The 18,347-nt window shown below is 42.1% G+C and overlaps 1 protein-coding gene across 4 annotated transcripts in view; it reads left to right on the top strand.

The window, feature by feature from the left end:
- Positions 1-2,770: 2,770 nt before the first annotated feature.
- The window catches only part of foxp2 (forkhead box P2), a 116,675-nt gene continuing 101,098 nt past the window's right edge, over positions 2,771-18,347 (top strand). For 2 of the 4 annotated variants that reach the window (XM_015957454.3, XM_015957436.3), the window contains exons 1-3: positions 2,771-3,371; positions 13,453-13,514; positions 14,004-14,062. The gene's annotated coding sequence lies outside the window, so the exon portion shown is untranslated. Of the gene's footprint in view, positions 3,372-3,397; positions 4,438-13,452; positions 13,515-14,003; positions 14,063-18,347 lie in introns of those variants that run through there. The other 2 variants (XM_015957462.3, XM_070549026.1) reach the window with 2 other exon arrangements.

The following is an 18,347-nucleotide window of genomic DNA, read 5'->3' as shown; positions in this document are numbered from 1 at the left end:
AAGATGAAACTCTGAATACTGAAAACCCTGAAGCTAGTGCATCAGTAGATGGCACTAAAAGATAAAAGAAGAGAATGGTATCAATTAAGTCAACATCCTGCTTAAAGTGTATTTTCCGGGTATTTTGTTTGTTTTGATGATCTGATTTTTACCTGATTTAAATGAAAATGTTTCAATGTTTCTTTATAAATTAATTTTACATCAATGCAAATAAGTTCCATATCTTTATGTGTAATATGTGTTCAATACTCGATCAATACCAGATTTATATAGTATGTCTGTGTCTCTTGCAGCATGCTGGTTACCAGTAAACATACCAGTAAACTACAGAACAGATTTCAAACTGCTCCTACTAGTTTATAAATCACTCAATGGCATGGGACCAAAATACATGTCAGATCTCATTCCTGTACATACACCCAAATAGGGCTCTGAGATCCCTTGGAAACAATCAGCTGGTACCTTGGGTCAGAACCAAACAGGGTGAAGATGCTTTTAGCTACTATGCTACTCATGTATGGAATCAGTTCCCCCAGGACCTCAGATCTGTCCAAACTCTGGTGTTGTTTAAATCAAAACTTAAAACCCTAATGTACTCATCAGCCTCTGGATGAATTGTTTCTTATGCTGCATCATCTCCACTGTAATCTGTGATGTAATTGCTCAACCTTAATTCTGTCTTTTACTTGTAGCTCTAAATTCTGTGTATATTTTTATTTGTGTTCTCGTGTATGTTGCCGTGCCCTTTAATGCTAACTGTAAAGCACATTAAATTTCCCCTGTGTTTGAAATGTGCTATATGAATAACGCTACCTTCCCTAGTGTAGGAACCCACGTTTTTACTTGTTATTTGTGGCTTTTAGTAAATAATTGGTAAATGGCCTGTATTTGATATAGCGCCTTCTAGAGTCCTGGAACCCCTCAAGGCGCTTGACAGCACAGTCATTCACCCATTCACACACTGGTGGGGATGAGCTACAATGTAGCCACAGCTGCCCTGGGGCGCACTGACAGAGACGAGGCTGCCGAGCACTGGCGCCACCGTTCCCTCCGACCACCACCAGCAGGCAATGTGGGTTAAGTGTCTTGCCCAAGGACACAATGACAGCGACATACTGAGCGGGGCTCGAACCTGCAACCTTCAGATTACGGGGCGAGCACTTAACTCCTGTGCCACCGTCGCCTAGTGGTTGAAGTTTACAATCCTAGACTACTGCCTAGGTGTATATACATGTACATCTCAGGGGCGTGTCCAGGGAGTGGCCTGGGGTAGCACATGCCACCCTTGGAATCTGATTGGCCATCCCAGGTGCCACCACACTGAATTCCCTTTAAATGGGCTTTTCATTGTCCACAAAAGGCTTGAGGTAACACAAAAAAAGCATAACCATTGGTGTCACATATGCACAAAGTTGTGCCTCACGTGGGACACCCCATTTTAAAAGATCTGGACACGCCACTGGTACATTTGTTATTATTTTTCTTCACATTATTCTCTTAAGTGTTGGTGCTGCTGTAACAAGTGAATTTCCCCACTGTGGGATTAATAAAGTGTATTCTATTCTATTCTGAAGTGCATGGTTCCAGTAATTTTGTAAGGTATTGTTTAAAAGATGGCCGCTAGGTGGCAGCATATCACCACATCTCCAATGTGTTCATTTTCTCCGTTTAAGCGAACTCTTCGTTATTTTCCAGACGCTGTTTCCTCCAAAGCTTGTGTTTCAAGTCATTTGGCAACACAAACACACAACATTCCCAAAATTAACAAATACATAAATACCGCTATATCTGTTTATTAGTAAACTTTCTTCACGTTTTAAATCAGGAATAAATAAATAAATAATCCTATCAAGCACGAACTTTTTTTTGTTTGGAAATCAGAGATTTGGGACATTTTAAGAATCCTGGATGCTACACTGGGAGTTATTTCTTTATCTAATAAAATTATTTTTGTTTATATTAATATTATGTGAAAAAACGCGCTTCTTTGCTTACTTCGTGCTTTATAACTATATCATTTTAATCATATAATTCTTCAAATTGTGTCGCTTTGATGGATCTAATCAAATTAAATAAAACACAATGAAGTTACACAGTCATAAATAACAAATATAATTGAGCATGTTTTTATTTATAATATCAAAGACAAAAGCTGAGCCTTTCATGCACAGACATAAAAATAGACCCCACATTTACTTTGGACACTTGATCTTGTCATTCATTAATTGTTCATGAACGCAGCAGCAGATGTAGAAAAGATGAGACTGATGCTGTTCTTTGAATAAACAAGCTAAATGACGGTGAAAACTTGAATAAATGAAGTAAAAATAAAACTATTCAAACAGTTGGTTATATCGTGTAAATATTTTAAAATGATAATATTTGAAGCCTACATTAAGCATATTTAATAACTGCTTTTTATTAATTTAATATGGAAAAATGAGAGAATAATAGATTAAGTGTTTTAGTTGAGCTCGAGGCTCAGTTTGAAGTTGTTACTAATATATATTTTTCATATTTGCAAATTGTTTCACGTTTTAATTTACATCTTGGTCAATATTCCCACGACTCCTAATGCTTCATTACGGAGGACTTGGGCAATCCGCGTCAGGACAGTGGTCAGAAGCACTGTTTTTCCAGCTGAAATGGTTCATATAGGTGGAATAAATGGTGATTATCCACATTACCGGAAGGTTTCGCCTCAGAGAAGTCTGTTCACGTGGAGGGTTGAGGAAACCTTCACGTTTATTTCCTCCTCCGAATGAACCTTCCTGTTATTCCACCTCGAGTAAGCCTCGCGAGCAAGTTGTCAAAAAACGAAACTAACTTTTCTCTTTCTCTTAAAACAGTTTACGCTTGTTTAGCAGGTGGCCCTGACGTCACATGGGGTCGCAGTACGCCCAAAAATAATAACACACACCTCCGCGCACAAGCAAGTGCCTCCCCAGGGGGGGTTTCTAGTCCCAAATATACTTGCTTGCTGGGATGCAGCGTGGCGAGTGTTTGAGTCGAAGGAAGAAAAAAAAAAAAAAAACAAGGCGCTTCTTCCTCGCATTGCGCGTCATTCAAACAGAACTCAGTGTACCGCTTTTCTCGCTGTTGCATTAGTAATAACAGCGGCGTTGACGAGAGCCAGACAGCAGGAGAGAGTGTGTGTGTCTCCCGACAGACAGCAGAGGAATATTCAGGCTTTTTTATTTACTCTGCAGCTTGTTGTGCCTTTTTCGCTTCGACATGGTGAACTTGGACGGTCACGTGCGAAGGTCTCCGCGAGTTTAGAGAGGACGACGGCTTCTCACCTGTGTCCCCCTTTTGACTTGCCGGGAGGGAAATATAGCTTGCCTGCCATTTTTGCCCAACTTTAAACTGTGGTAAGTTTTTTTTTCTGCCCGGGAGCTCCTCGTTCCTTTCTCAGCTCTTATTCGTAGCTCTGAAGATGTAAATTAGCCACAGGTTTGTTGGTGTAATTCCGGGAGTGCTTTGCTACGTCCGCGCGCTGTTTACATGTGGCGCGCGAGGCTTTATATGCTTTTTAATTAGCGGCCAGCTGTTTCCTCCGCGGTCAGCTCAGTGTTCGGCTCTTACAGCGGTAGGAACCCCACACACTCAGCCCTTTTTACCCTTCTCTCGCCGTTTTCTTACTTTAACCTCACACACACACAGATATTTAGAACTTTAAAGTTTAAATGAACGCATTTCTTCTCAAGTATGGTTTAAAAACACACACCTGCTGGAACACTTTGTTTTGTTTATAGAAACTGAAGGAATTCAGTAACTTCAAATGGCATTTTAAGTTGTAATTTATTTAAAGAACAGTTAATTTGTAAAACTTCATGATGTTTTGTAGGGAGAGTTCTCCTTTTTAACAATAACATAATTGAACATGCACAGTTGGATCTTAAATCTGTATCTTGTTTTGTTTATTTCACAATTAAACAACAACCATGTTGTGTTTAAAATCAAAAGTTTAAAACTATTTTACAAAGACTTTATTCTTGGTGTTCTACAAGTCACAAACAGTTCTGTGAAATCTTTTTGAGTTGCTGTTTTTGCTCTTTATTTGCAGGACTAATAGTTGCATGATCAATAGACACCTTACCGTTGTTGCACTCTCCATTTTTATGTCCCATTCCAAGACAAACAAGAAAAGCTGGCAGCAAACTCATCGTGATGAACCTGTAATAACCTCATTCATCTCAACCATCTGAGCTCCTCTCACACACATTCTTGTCAATTCTTTTGTAGTTATTATGGCAAAAAAAAAATCAGACGTCATTATTTTTCCTTTTCTTCTTTTTTGGTGGGTAAAGCGGTTTTAAAGACTTTTAGGAGCTGCAGAACTCTTCAGGCCTGTCCCCGATCAGCTTTCGCCCCTGGAGAAGCCGCCTCCTTGTTCAAGCTGCAGGGTGCACAGGTGTTCCCTCCTCGGTTATGCAGGTGTGGGCCAAGTCCACCTCCCCCTTCTCTCTCATCCACCCCCCCATCCTCACTTGACAGCTCTCACCCTTCAAAGGCCAGGCTGCAATAAATGCCCCTCATGAAATATGACAGCGACCGTGCACAATCAGCCCCTTTGTTAATCACTCCCTATTTAAAACAGTTTGTGACCCCATATTTACCTGTTGTGTGTGTGTGTGTGTGGGGGGGGGGGGGGGGGGGGGGGATTCTTTAGTAAAACTGAATGCATTTTTCCACACACACCCTAAGGCGAAAGGAGAGATGGAGAGAGAGAGATCTGCCATCAGTCTCCCTCCATGAGTGACCGTCGTAGGGAGCAGCGCACTTATTACCCCTGCTCTCCCCTCTCCACGTCCATTATTTGATTGCTGCATTCATCATGGGGTGGTTGTGCTTTACATTATGGTAATAGGAAAATGAATGTCCTCCACAGGATTAATGTGTATACCCTGTCATATGTTTCAATCATTTATCAAAATTAAGATTCAGCTTTCAGCTCAGTGGGCTCCGGTTGTTGCACGAATGTATCTTTTAATATGGAAATGATTGCTTGTAGCTGGGGTTGAACTGGAGGGTGCATTATTATTTTTATTAATAATATTATTTGCACTTGATTTAAAATAACGTCCAATGAATGCAGGCCAGCAAGGTAAATTCTTTAGAATAGATTAGAACAACTTTATTGTCTGACACCAAGCGGTTACAGAAATTAGTTTGAGACAAATCAAGTGGATTTCCTGCACAAACCTCATCAGTGTTTCTAAGCTTTTGAATTGCACGATCACCCATCCCCCAACCCCTCTATAATTACTGCTCTGCTTAAACCCCTTGAGGTGTTACTGCTTTTGGTGGTGGTGGTGGTGGTGGTGTGTGTGTGTGTGTGTGTGTGTGTGTGTGTGAGGGGTGGGATGGTATTTAGAGTGTGGTACTCCAGAATCAGTTTCCTAAACATGTCCCAGAACCCGACTACACCAACAGCGAGCCATTCTCTGCGGCAAACTTCACCCTGTTTCTGAACTTGAAGGCAATTAAAAGGCATGTGTTCAGGCTTTATCCATGTTAACCTGGCAGACATGTTTCCATGACAACCTCCATGCAAGTTAAAGCAACCTGAAGTGATCAAACCCTTTTTTTTCCCCTTCTTCTTTCTTTACCCCATCATCTCCTTCTCCACCTCCCTCGCACTCCCCCCCCCCCCCCCCTTCTCAAAATAAGGATGGGATTTGGGTTGACAGTTCTGGCCTTTAATGGCACTTTTTTTGTATTTGTTTACCGGGATCGTTTGCTGCAAGCTGTCATCCGAGGAGAAGCGGACTTCTCAAGATAAAAGAGTGCGTTACAAGCTTACGAGTCGGCCCTTTTGCACTGTAATTATCCACATCAGGGTAATGGTGTTTTGTGTGCCCCAGTTACTAAAGAGTCCTGAGACAGCTCAGACTTTTTTAGTTCCGCTCTGGGTCACTTCTTAAGAAACACTTGGTGACTTCTTGTCTGCAGGGTGGAGCCAGGGGGTGTGGATTAAATCTGATGGGTGTGGAGAAAGTCGGGAGCATTTTTTGTTTGGCCAAGTTTGTGTTAAATGGGTAGAATGAGCAAACAGTTACGGTTTTAGTTGGTGTGTCAAACTTTGTACTGCTTTATGCTTTGCAAAAGGAAAACTCCTGTTTTTCATTAGAGATGCGTTGGTTCTGGTTTTGTGGGGCCAATACCCCAAAACAGCTCTAATCTGCTCACGTGAATTTATTGAGTACAAAACAAATTAAATGATAATTAACTGTTACGTGTTTGCTCAAATTCATGATTGTGACTCTGAAAAGTAAAATGTTCCACGTGGGAGATCTGTTAGTGTGGATTAGCTCCTAGCGACAATGCGTTCATGGTCTGGCAAAAGTATTGGATTTCTTTATAACCACATTTGAACAAAAAAGTGATTTTGGAGTTCCAGAATATTCCATAAACACATGAAACAGCTCTCCTTTGGGCACTCTAGTGTTTCCTGTGACCTTATATGGAATTCTCTTCTGGCCATAAGCAGCATCACTTCACCCAAAACAGCCACAAACTCAACTTTTATTCTTGCCCTTTATTGTTTTTTTATTGTCTTGTTAGGTTATGAAGCCATGGCCAGTTGAACAGTGTTGCTGCGTATGTATAAAAAGTGTGTGGTTTGGGTTTTTGCCCTGACTAAAAGACACATGGTCACTCATGGTAAGAGGCAAGGTCAGCGTCGCTCGGGCTGCATTTAGCCGTCAGCCTGTCACTCGTAAACATCATGAGGCATCGCTGAGGCTCATGACGGTTACTAGCTACTCTTGTTGTCTCTGTCGTCCTTTAGGTCGGTGTTGTAACAAACATTCTGCATATTTAAATCATTCTGAGACTCACTTTTGAGGACTGTGTCAATTTATTTAAGAAAATCAAAAGTATTTGTTTACCAGGGTCATGTCCTCCAGGCTGCCACACTTTGAGAGTTTGACTTCGTAATGCTGCATGTGAACGTTACGAAATTCAAAGTTTTTTTAGAATTAAAGGAACAGGAGTGTTCCGTAACTTCCACCTCTAAGAATGTTTTCCATTTACTCAGAAAGATGCAGATAAGACAGGAGAAACATGTTTGTTTCCAACATGTTGTGTGTGGGGGGATAAAAGGAAACATAAAGGGGTGGGCCATGACAATAACAGTTTTTGACAGGCACATTAGGCTGCAGAAAGAGCATCCAGCTCGGGGCGGAGGGCATATGGTGCTGCCTTCTGCTGGCGTAGCTTCAGACTCACAGACAACACTCACACAGGGTCACGGCTGTCTCAGGTTTGTTCCTTCTGTCTGTTTCCTCTAAATAAAAACAGGAGGGGTTAATGCAAATGGGAGGGGGTTGCATGGTGGCAGTGGCTGCAGCCGTTGGACCCTAGATGTATTCTATTTGTGTCAGGACTTAATATGGTCAAAACATGGAAGGGACGCTTTGACATTTGAAAAAAATCTTATTTTTTTTCTTCTGGCACCATGTAAATGGCAGTTAAGGAGTTCAAATGATGCATCATGCAGTGACTGTATCTCCTATCATCATCCGAACACCCATGTTGTGCATTTGGATGGAAATCCATAATCCCACTCTAAACAACGGCCTTGTTTTCACCACACTGCCTCTTCTAGGGTTTCTCCTTTGTGATGTGGATTGCACGGGCTGGGATAATGTGTACCATGACGCAGGGCTTCGGTTTGATGGCAGCACATCGGTGGGAGGGTAATTACAGCCTACTATGCGGCTTCCTAGATTTTCCTTGAGTCCCAGTTAAAGGCCGTGACACTCAGCTTCCATCGCAGCTCAGAGAATAGAATAAAATAAAATCATCCCCAACATATGGGCCAGACAAAAACAATGGTTTATTTTTATGATATTTGATGAATGGGATTTAATTTAGATTGTCACTCCTGGCGAGCAGCAGGGCAGATGGTGCAGACTCGAGTGCCCATTAGAGCCTAAATACATCCTGGCAGCTGTTGGTCATAAATTTCTCTCTTTTTTTTCTTTAATTTTTTTTTCTGCACTTACTCTCTTTAACACGGCTCGGGTCAAGGGGAGTCAAACCTGTTACAACACCTGTTTCTGCATATGCAAATCTGTTGTTTTGTCATTTCATTAGGCAAGGCAAAAAGACAAGGGTCCCTCGTGGTTGTGAATGCGACTGGCACCGAGCCCAGTTGGCATCAGAAGGATGCTCGGGGCCGGGTTAGAGGAGGGAGCGGAAGCTCTGTTGGAAAGTAATCCAACCATCATGTTGCAGCTCAATTTGAACGAGTTACCAAACTGAAAACCTCCCTTTACCTTTTATCTAAGGATTTATCCCATGGATGATGACAAAGACAAAAAGGAGAAAGCCTGGCACTCGCGTGTCTGCCACGCGCCACACGCCCACTAAGTGTCCTCTCCCTCCTCCCATCCTCATCCCTTCATCATCTGGCGCTCTCCTGCAGCGCTCGCCTCTTAACCACATGTGCCAGTGCTGGGCCTGCTCATGCTCCGGGGCTAATTGTTCACTGGTAAAACTGCTGGCTCGTTGTTGGGGGTCTCCCCTTCATCCAGACGTAGCGCTGCGGAGCAGGGAGACGGAGCTACTGGTGGCGGGGGCCGCAAGTCCGGATCTCTCCGTGGAGTTTATTTTCCTCATATGAATCTGGAGAATGTCAGTTGTAATCCATCTGAATGTTGCTGAATGCAACAAATACACCATGAAATGAAAGGTTATTGCAAGGGCGTCAATCCAAAAGCTCTGTCCAAACTATTAAAGCTGTTTGTGATCGTAGGAGCCAATAGGAAGAAGGGTTGTCTTTTTCTCTTCTTACCTCTCATCACTCAATTGATCCACTGTTCTCAAAGCAGCACTAAATAAGTTCCCAGTTTCCTCCTCCAACTGGTGGAAAATGGATCTACGATTGTCATGAGCTAGCCTGCAGCAGCCAGCGTTAGCTAGCGCTAACAACGAGCTAACTAGCATGGCCCAAGTCATACTAAATAAGCCACGAAGTTAAAACATCCACACTTTTGGAAAAATTACTCACAAACCTAGTAGCAACAAAGCCAGGTCACCATCAGTCCATGATTTCAAAGCCTCCTTCAGCTCCCTCAAAAGAGTGTAGGTCAATGTTCACTCAGGTTTAGCTCTTTGGTTCACCTAGGGTTGTCACGGTGTGAAAATTTTACCTCACGGTTATTGTGACCAAAATTATCACGGTTTTCGGTATTATCGTGGTATTTTTTTTAAACGTGTTACATTTTCAGACAACTAAATAAACCCTGTATGTCAGGAAAATGATGTCCTTAATTTGTGTCTAAATTTTGCCTAAAATTTGTTATTTTGTAATTATGTTGTTTATTTGTTTAAATTTTTCCCCTTTGGTCTTTAAAATACCAATATTTGCCCATAACTTCTTATTTTTTGTCTGTTTGATGTCATTTAAAAATATTAGATCAGATGATACTCAGTACTCAAATAGCCTTCGAATCAGATACTTTTTTACCCTTACTTGAGTAATAAACCCTATATCAGGAAAATATTGTCCTCGGTTTGGGTCCTTCCAGTGAGCTTTGCAGATTAAGGGAAAATGTCATCAGGTAGTAATCATTGTTAAATTCATAATTATTCTCGGAGAGAGACCAACTCTTATCTGCCCCTGGGAGCCCCGTAATGCATAGCGTCATTTCAACATGGAGGTGTCTGCGACACGGTTCATATGCAGGTAGCGACGCTGCGGCTGCTTTATATAGCAACTTGTTGCGTTCTCCCACAACCCAAATCCTCGGATCACACATTTTAGCTAAAATGCTAATGTTAGCTTGCCTTGCTTTGACTGTAGAGTTGTGGGTGATGGTCACGCAGATGTGTCATGAGATTTGAAGCGTTGCTACCTTCAGACACTTTTTCTGCACGTGTTGCAAACAGGATAGCCGTCTTCTATCAACTGTCCCTCGGCATTCTTCAAATATCCAAAAAATGCCCGTACTTCCCACTTTGTCTTCTTTGAGGGATAATAAATGTCCTGAGCGCTGCCGTCTCCTCCTTTGGCCATTATTTCAGCTTTAGCTTCAAGAAAGCTTAGGCTGTAAACAGCAAAGTGCGCATGTGCCACCGGCAACTTCAGCAGATGATACAGTGGCTGGTAAGGGTCACCGCGCCTACACCGCAGCCACGGTAATCCACCAAGATAATATATTTTTAAAAACAAGACGGTTATTATTATTGTCAACTTTTTTACCGGGGTTTACCGCTACACCGGTTACCGTGACAACCCTATGTTCACCTCCAAAGACATAATTCTCGTGCTTTTACTTCCAGGCTCTATCATGATGCCAACAATAAAGCAAACTTTTTAAAAATTCTTCTTGTGTTTTTTATTGACGGTCGACGAACTGAAAAAGCTAACTGCTAGCCTTTATACCAACTACTGGACAGTGTTGTTTTTGGCGGGCGTTTTAATTTTAGTCAGTTTTAGTCGACTAAAACTCAAAAAAGGTTTTAATTGACAAAGATTTTTTAATTTAATTTATTTATTTATTTTGCTTTTGCTTTACAAAAAATGAAATGGAGTTTTAGTCTTTAACAAATTAATTTATATCCTCTGAGCTTATGGAGTGCGGCTGCCCTGCTGTCATCCTTTCTCTTGAAATATAATCAAACTTTTGAGCGTTTGTACCGCTTAGGCGCCATGTCTCCTACTGAGTAAATGTGTAAGCTATGCAACGCAGCTCGCGTAGCTTAGCTTTGCAAAAATGGCAAACGATTCCTAGGAATGGAAAAAGTGGGAACCGATTCTCAAAAAGAACTGGTTTTCGATTCCAACCCCTACCAACGCTATTGGTTAATGCTGAATGGCGGTCTGTTCAAATTGCATGGGGCTCTATGGGACGGGTGACGGGCATTGCAGAAAAAATGACGTATTACCAAGATTATATCACAGTATAGGATAAGACTATCACTTCTACAGATTTGTAAAAATATACATAAATCCTGAAAGGAGCAAAACTCCAGACTTCAGCTGAACAGTTTCTGGTCATTCAATCAATAGTAAAGTTTCTACCGGAAGAATCACTGAAACCGCTTTGAATGCAATAGCTTAAAGTGTTGCTTTAACAAATACTCATAGATCCAAGTACACCGTCATCTTTGAGCATTTGAAGTTGTTTTATCAATCTAGACTTAAAAAGGGGCTGGATAGGAGGAGAAATACCTAGGACTAACACCAGTTCAGAGCTAAGGCTGATAACTAAGGCCTTCGTCTCCCTCCTCTTCCTCACTCCCTCCTCTGGCATGGTGTGGTAGGTCTGTCTTGCAGGTCTGCTTGTCTCTCAGCACACAGAAGGCATTAAAGCCAGACCCCACAAGCCCCTTCTGATATGGGAGAGTTCATTAGAGATGTGCCTTTGATGGGCAGGCTTTTCATGTGACTACCGGTTTTTCAAATACCTTGATGTAGAAGCTTAAGAAGGCATTGTGCAGTAAGCCCTCCTTTTGATGTGACTTATTTAGATCTGCATAGTAAATCAGGGGGGAGTAAATAACCAGCCAGCAGATGGAAGCAAGGAGATAAGGCAGCGGCGAACAATCGCATTTGTATTTTGTTATGATGTTGACAGCAGCTAAAATTCACTAATCTAGAGCCACTGATCTGCATTTCAAAGAAATCTCATTTAGCAGCAGGGAGGATAAAGTTCCTCTCATTGTGTCTATTTTATTGCATTCTTTGCTAATTTATCTGCCTGCAGATTTAACGTGCAGGGCTTCCAACGCCAGCGTCCGTGCGCCGCATAGGGGGGGGTCTTAAATACTGTGAAAGCGGTTACGTCTAGACTGTGAGCTGAGGGTAATTACACGTCTGACCATGAATAGAATGAGTTTGAAGACTCATCTTTCTTCGGGCGGGCCTGAATCGCTCCACTAATGCAGATAAGGGGCATTTGGTCCCCACAGAAATATTGCAAGTGACTTTCCACACCAGGGATGGTATTTACTCTAAAGATAAAGTTGTTGTGTATAGTAATCTGACTTGTTAGCATAATGTCCCCTTTCATGGCAGGGCCCTCCTTTTTCTGCAGTGTGGAGGTATTTGTGGTCTGGGTCTTAAATAGTTTATCTTGACTTAGTGAGCGGGTGCTTTATGTAAATATTAGCCTATAGCATTATTAGGCCTTCATGAATACTTGAATGCGTTTGCCATATTTATAAGTTGATAGAATTTACGGATGGTTTTACATTTGGCACAAAAACGTGTGTGGTATTTGTAAATCCCCACAAATTGGAGGTCATACAGACTAATAGCGTGCCAAAATGCTTTCCTAGTGAATAAAATATGACTTGTGCACAGCCCAGAGGTGTTGGATGTTTGCATAGGATCTAAAGGACAAAGCTTTTTAGATAAATACACCTGCATTCAAATCAGTCACTTGATTCTAAAACATGAAGCCCACTGGTTTCCATTCATCCCCCCATCTCAAGGCCTCCTGCTCCTTGAGCGAATGTTGGTGTGCATTCTGCAACATTTTCCACAAACTCACAACAGTGAAAAATTATAGCAGTTGGCATGTTTTGTTTTCAGCTGTTCCCTCTGAGCTGAGGGCTTTTTTTGTACAGTTCACAGAGCACATTCCTCAGCATTCAGCAGCCGCTGGTTGCCTGTAGGGGTCATTGGAATTCTGGGAGAATAAAAGAGTAAAAACACACACACACATATTTCAGAAAAGGAACATCCAGCCCAGTTGATGCCCCTTTCATGCTGCCAGCTGCAGAAGTTGGCTTCCACCATTCTCTTAGGGAGGTTTTCTTTTTCTTTAAAGTTGATGCACGTGCAGTAAAAATGTCCAGAGTCATCAGTAGCTGCAGTTGTGGTGCACATGCTGTTTTTGTGTGATTAACACACACACACACACACACACACACACACACACACACACACACACACACACACACACACACACACACACACACACACACACACACACACACACACACACACACACACACACACACACACACACACACACACACACACACACACACACACAAGAAAATCATTCATACACTCCAGCATGTCTGTTTTGATGCAGGCAGTTGAATGGGGATACATGAGAAAATCAGTCATGTCAGGTTAACGGTGTGATTTACTTTGCGTTGAGAGCTTGAGCCTTGCAGGCACGGCACCTTTAAACTTTAGAGGGAGGGAGCAGTGTATGTATGTGTGTGTGTGGTGTGCTCATACTGTTGCACTGCCTGTTGGTGCATGCACTTAAACACACACTCAGACTTCCCAGAGAAATCCAGGTGCACTTTGTTGTTTCAAAATTTATCGCTTTCACCTACACTGCAAAAAGAAAATAGTTAAGAAATGTGCCGTCTAGCCCACACTTGTCTACAAAAGCAGTGAAAGAAAAAGCAAATCTGCACGTCAGAAAGTGAATTTGCTCTAATCGTAAATGCGTTTTTGGTTGTTTCTCGTCACAGTGAGCTGACATCGCTGGACTTTGCCACTCTGTGACGATCAACTTGAAGTTTCCTCCCATAGGGTGAGTATTTGAACTCGGCCCCTTTGTGTTTATTTAGTTTAGTATGCAGATGAACTAAAAGTCTTTGTTGTTAAAATACACTGAGTTTAGAAAGCTCCGTTCTTGGTGTTGCAGTGGCCGGGGGGAGGGGGTCACAGGGTTTCCATTCCTCCTCATATGTAACAAATCTTCATCTTGTCCACATTGATAGAATTCCCCCTCCACTGGGCAACCTCTCAGTTGAGCCTGTTTGGTCTTCACACCCCAAGGATTTTCAATCTACTCCCACTTAGAAGTTATGATATGCACTCTGGCGGGCAAATGTGCTCCAGCCCAGATTTCAGGTTCTGTATTTATATTGTTGATGTCTTGATGAAGATTTGCTGCAAAACTCAGCTGGATGAAACAAATAGTAGGTTGTGTGATCAAATCTAATCCCGTGTACCTGACTGATGATGCAGACACAGCTTTTTTCAGTTTATAGCTCACATTTTGATCTTTTTATGTTAGGATGAAATATGCACACCCTGCACCCGTAGAAGAACGAAAGTGACTTCCAGCGTGAGGTGGTAAGTGACATCAGTTTGTGATTTTGTACTTGCATGCCTGGTAGGGCTGCACAGTATATCGAAAAATTATCGTCATCACGATAACAGGACGTGCGATAGGCCCATCGCAAAGCACGTCAAAAACGGCAATAAATGTTTGGTTCAAACATTTCCATCCGTGTCATACATCAGCTTTTTGTAAACCAGCTCTGTTTTTTACGTGGAAGTATTATTTGACCAATCAAATGTAGCCCTTCTGATATGCGGCCAATCAGATGGGTCCGTTTACGTAATACGCCCGCCCCCTACGTAGACCCATACCCCAAAATTCCACTATCTCCGCTCCGCCCCCACTTTCCGCTGCCACTCGCTTCCCTTGTTCGTCATGCTGGCTCAGATTAACGAACGCACTTTGTGCTGAAGTTTCTGGAATCAGCGCTGCTTTCAAACGTGAACGTGACTCTGCTCGGTGTCGTTAAGCAGCTGATAATAACCGGGCTGACTCCGACACGTGCCGGTGAACCAACCCACCCACCTTCATGTCGCTAGTGTTCCACCGGGTGGTGACGTTAGCCCCAGGCTCCGGTTAGCTTCCAGCTAAAAGGCTACAGCACTCTCCTCCCAGTCCCACCCTGCTAAAGAGGGCCTGGAAAAGTTCCCCCACACATCAAAGTGATTTTTTCTTTATGAGCTTTTATAACCTCTGTAGCGTTATAAAATCCTCGTTAATCAGGATAGTTGATTTGCTGCTGCACATAAACTGTCAGTCAGAAGCTCTGCTAGCCGGTTATCTTAGAGGAGCTAGTTAAATTTGTTAGCTTGTTATCAGAATCATGGTTGCAGTTTCATCATCTGAGCTGCTTTTTAAGATCTAGGTAAACTTGTTCAATTTGGGGTTAAAAACAAACGTTTTCACATATTTTCCATGCAGTTTTTTTTTTTGCCAGTTCCTCTTCTGAAAGGTAGACAATTGTTTTTCTCTTTCCCTCAGAAAATCTTAATATTCTCCTAGTTTGGCCCAGCACAGTTCACTTCCCAATTGCAGCAACAGCCTTATATCATAACCACATAAGTGGAGAAAATGCTCAGTAGCAATGAGAGAATTTGCTGTTGCATTTAAGTGATATTAACTATTATTTAACATTTAAACTTATTTTCAGATTTTTTTATTTATTCAGAAAACCTGGTAAGGGATGTTTTTCTGTATTTGGAGCATCAGAAAAAGTTTTATGGTGGAGGTGATGTTTTAAAGTCACTGAGAAACTGCATGCATGCAGTTTGTTGTTTTGCTGCTAATACAGTAGCAGGTGCAGCTGCATATTTTTGCAATATCAATGTTATGTTGTAATGGAATTCATGCATTAGTTTTTGTTTGCTTTGAACCCAGAGCAGACGTCACACGGCAGACGACATCAACACTGCATACTTTAGTATTTGTTCATTTATCGTGAGTAATATCGATATCGCAATATTAAGCACTGTTATCGAATATCGCAGGTTTTCCTAATATCGTGCAGCCCTAATGCCTGGTGTGATTATGAGATGCGTCCGCTGTAACGTCCACATCAGTCACAGTCGTCAGAGTTGGAGTTGTTCTTTAATTTCATCATACGTCTAGAAGTTGCTCGCCACATGACATGAAAAGTAGTAAAACAAATAATCTGCGGTCTTACCAGGTGCTTGAAATGCTTGGATTTTTACATGGTATTGTCATAGTTTTGAAAGAGCTTAGAGTTTTAGTAAAGTGGTTCAAACTGTAACTGAAGTGGGTTAAAGCACAGAAATGTTTACTTTTAGGGGAAAAGGGGGTGAAGTCAAGAGTGGATCCAGTGTGTTATTCATCAACATCATTTACAAAGTGCTTGAATTCACTGTTGGTAAAATGCCAGAACCCTTAATTATTTAGTGGTTTTAAAAGAAAATAGATTTTTTTGTTAGATAGTAAAACGTTTAGGAGAAAAAAATCCGTTAATAAAAGCTATAGTGTGTTTTAAAAACCACAGCAATTACTTAAAGGTGTGGAACACTGAAACCCCATTTTTAATGAGTTTTTCATGCAGGCTGAACTTGAGAATAGTCTCCTACATCTATCTCTTGCATCACCTTCTGATAGGAAATAGATGGTGAAACTCTAGGATTTGAAAAGCCTGACAGATCTACATCATAAATTCACCCATCCTGACTCACGATAGGAAAGGCTGTTGTTGTTTTAGCATTCAGGAAAAAGCAGAGAGTGTCTCGACTAGGATAAGCTAACTGTTAGCATTAGCAACTTCTCCACACAGCAGAACTCCTCCAGGCTTGTAGCGTAGCCTGCCAGACTCCTCCTCTGTTTATTTCTGTGCAGAGAAAGGGTCTGGGAACTCTCCTATTCTAATAACCCCACCCCCTGAGAATTCTAACCGAGCCAATCAGCGCTGAGTAGCGTACGTCACACACCACAATGCCGAGTTTGTCAAAAACATGGCGACTGAAGCGGAGTTTGCTGTGTCTCTTTCCTCTGTTCTAAATTACTTGGACACGTCTTTAAAACAACAAGTAGAAGCGCTAAAAGCCTTTCTTCTTAAGAAAGATTTTGCACTGTCGCCAGTCGCTATTTTTGACTACAGCTAAAACACTATAGCATTGCGGACGTCACACACAGCGACGCTCAGTTTCTCATAAACAATGAAGATGGCGGCGGAGTTCACTTTGGCTCTTTCCTCTGTTCTAAATGACTTGAATGTCTTTAAAACCACAACAAGTAGAAGCGCTAAAAGCATTTCTAAAAAAAAACAGATGTTTGCACCGTTGCCAGATGCTATATTTGACTACAGCTAAAAAACTACAGCGTTGTGCAGTACAGTCGGCATTTCCGTTTTTTTTTTCTGATTGGTTATTTTTGAGCTGCCTAGTCCCGCCCCTCATGTGCCGCTCTGCCTGTGAGTAACCAGACTCTTTCTCTGTGCAGAATTAGAGGAGGAGTCTGACAGGCCAGGCTACCAGGCTTGTGTTACTTGTGTAGATAAAACATCAGCATTGCAGAGCAAACAGAGTCAGTGGTAGAGGCATGTTGGTGTTTTTCAATCCAAGGCGAGATGTTAGAATATCAGAAAATTAGACTTCAAACCTGCCATCTGAAGCTCAGCTGTAGTGTGGGTCTCTACTAGTTCCTGGAAATGATGTACTGGTTTATGTCTCACCTATGAGGTAGATATAAAACTGGATATTTGGGACTAAAGAAAAGGTGGTGAGTCCAGACTTTCCAGTCAATCAGTCCAGGTTTCCTTAAAAGAGATTTAAAAATTTGTTCTTAATTTGTTTTCAACCAAATCTTCAAAGACGACCCCTCATTGCCTATCAGCTGACTGGAAAAAAAGTCATTGTAGAAAAGAATAATTGCCCCTTTAGACTTTTATATAAGAAAAAAATCTACAGCAATTAGGTCTAACTCTGGCTCCTCTAAAGAAGCTGCACTTCAGATGGAACAGCCCCTTTCTCACATTTCCAGTTTGGAATTGATTTCTTGTCATAGATCAGAGACCTCTTGTCCTTCCACTTTCAATCCCCAAATGGCTTCTCTGAGCCTGCTAACCGTCATCCCTGTGAGCGGGCACACGGGGGAAACCTCCATGGGTCTTTACCCAGGGCACTTGGAGCAGTCCAAGGGCTAGAGGCAGAAATCAAAGGGACTCGCTTCATTCCCTGTTGGTAGCCTCCATTGTGCAGCTCATTTGGGAGTGGTGGAGAGGGTGAAGACGGGATAGTGGTGTGAGGGGGTGGATGGAAAAGCAACCCTTTTTGTCTAATCTTTATCCACTATTAACCCCTGTGCCCCAGTGTGTGGCTGAGATCAGGGTCAATCCCCCATTCACTGCCACCCAGAATATTTTAAAGTTAAGCCTTGACGCTTAACCAAAAAAGTCTTACTCATCAAAGGTTTACTTTCCCAGCTCACTTGCTTCGCTCCCTGGACTTTTCCCTCCAAGGTCCACAGTTTTGTCTTCACACTCGGGCAACGGGGAGTAGAGTTGCTGGCAGTTTTGGAACATCCCAAGTTTCCATTTTTCAACTTACCAAAGTTTAGTTTGTGGTCTGATGGTGTGGAGCTGTGAGCTAAGTGGAGCAGAAGTGGTTGGACTGGTGACAGCCAACCCTGAGCTAATCTGTTTGATAAGTAGCTGGGCTCTTAAAATCAACTCCAGAAACGTACTTAAATCATTTCCAGTGACGAAGTTTATTTCAACACCTGACATTTATATCCCGGATAATTTAGTTTCCTTTTCCTTCGGACATTTAGTGATAAGAGTGTCCTGTGTAAGACCCA

Source organism: Nothobranchius furzeri, chromosome 1 (genome assembly GCF_043380555.1).
Source record: "Nothobranchius furzeri strain GRZ-AD chromosome 1, NfurGRZ-RIMD1, whole genome shotgun sequence".
NCBI lineage: Eukaryota > Metazoa > Chordata > Actinopteri > Cyprinodontiformes > Nothobranchiidae > Nothobranchius > Nothobranchius furzeri.
The sequence above is the reverse complement of the archived record's forward strand: the minus strand, read 5'-3'. Positions and strand labels throughout refer to the sequence as shown.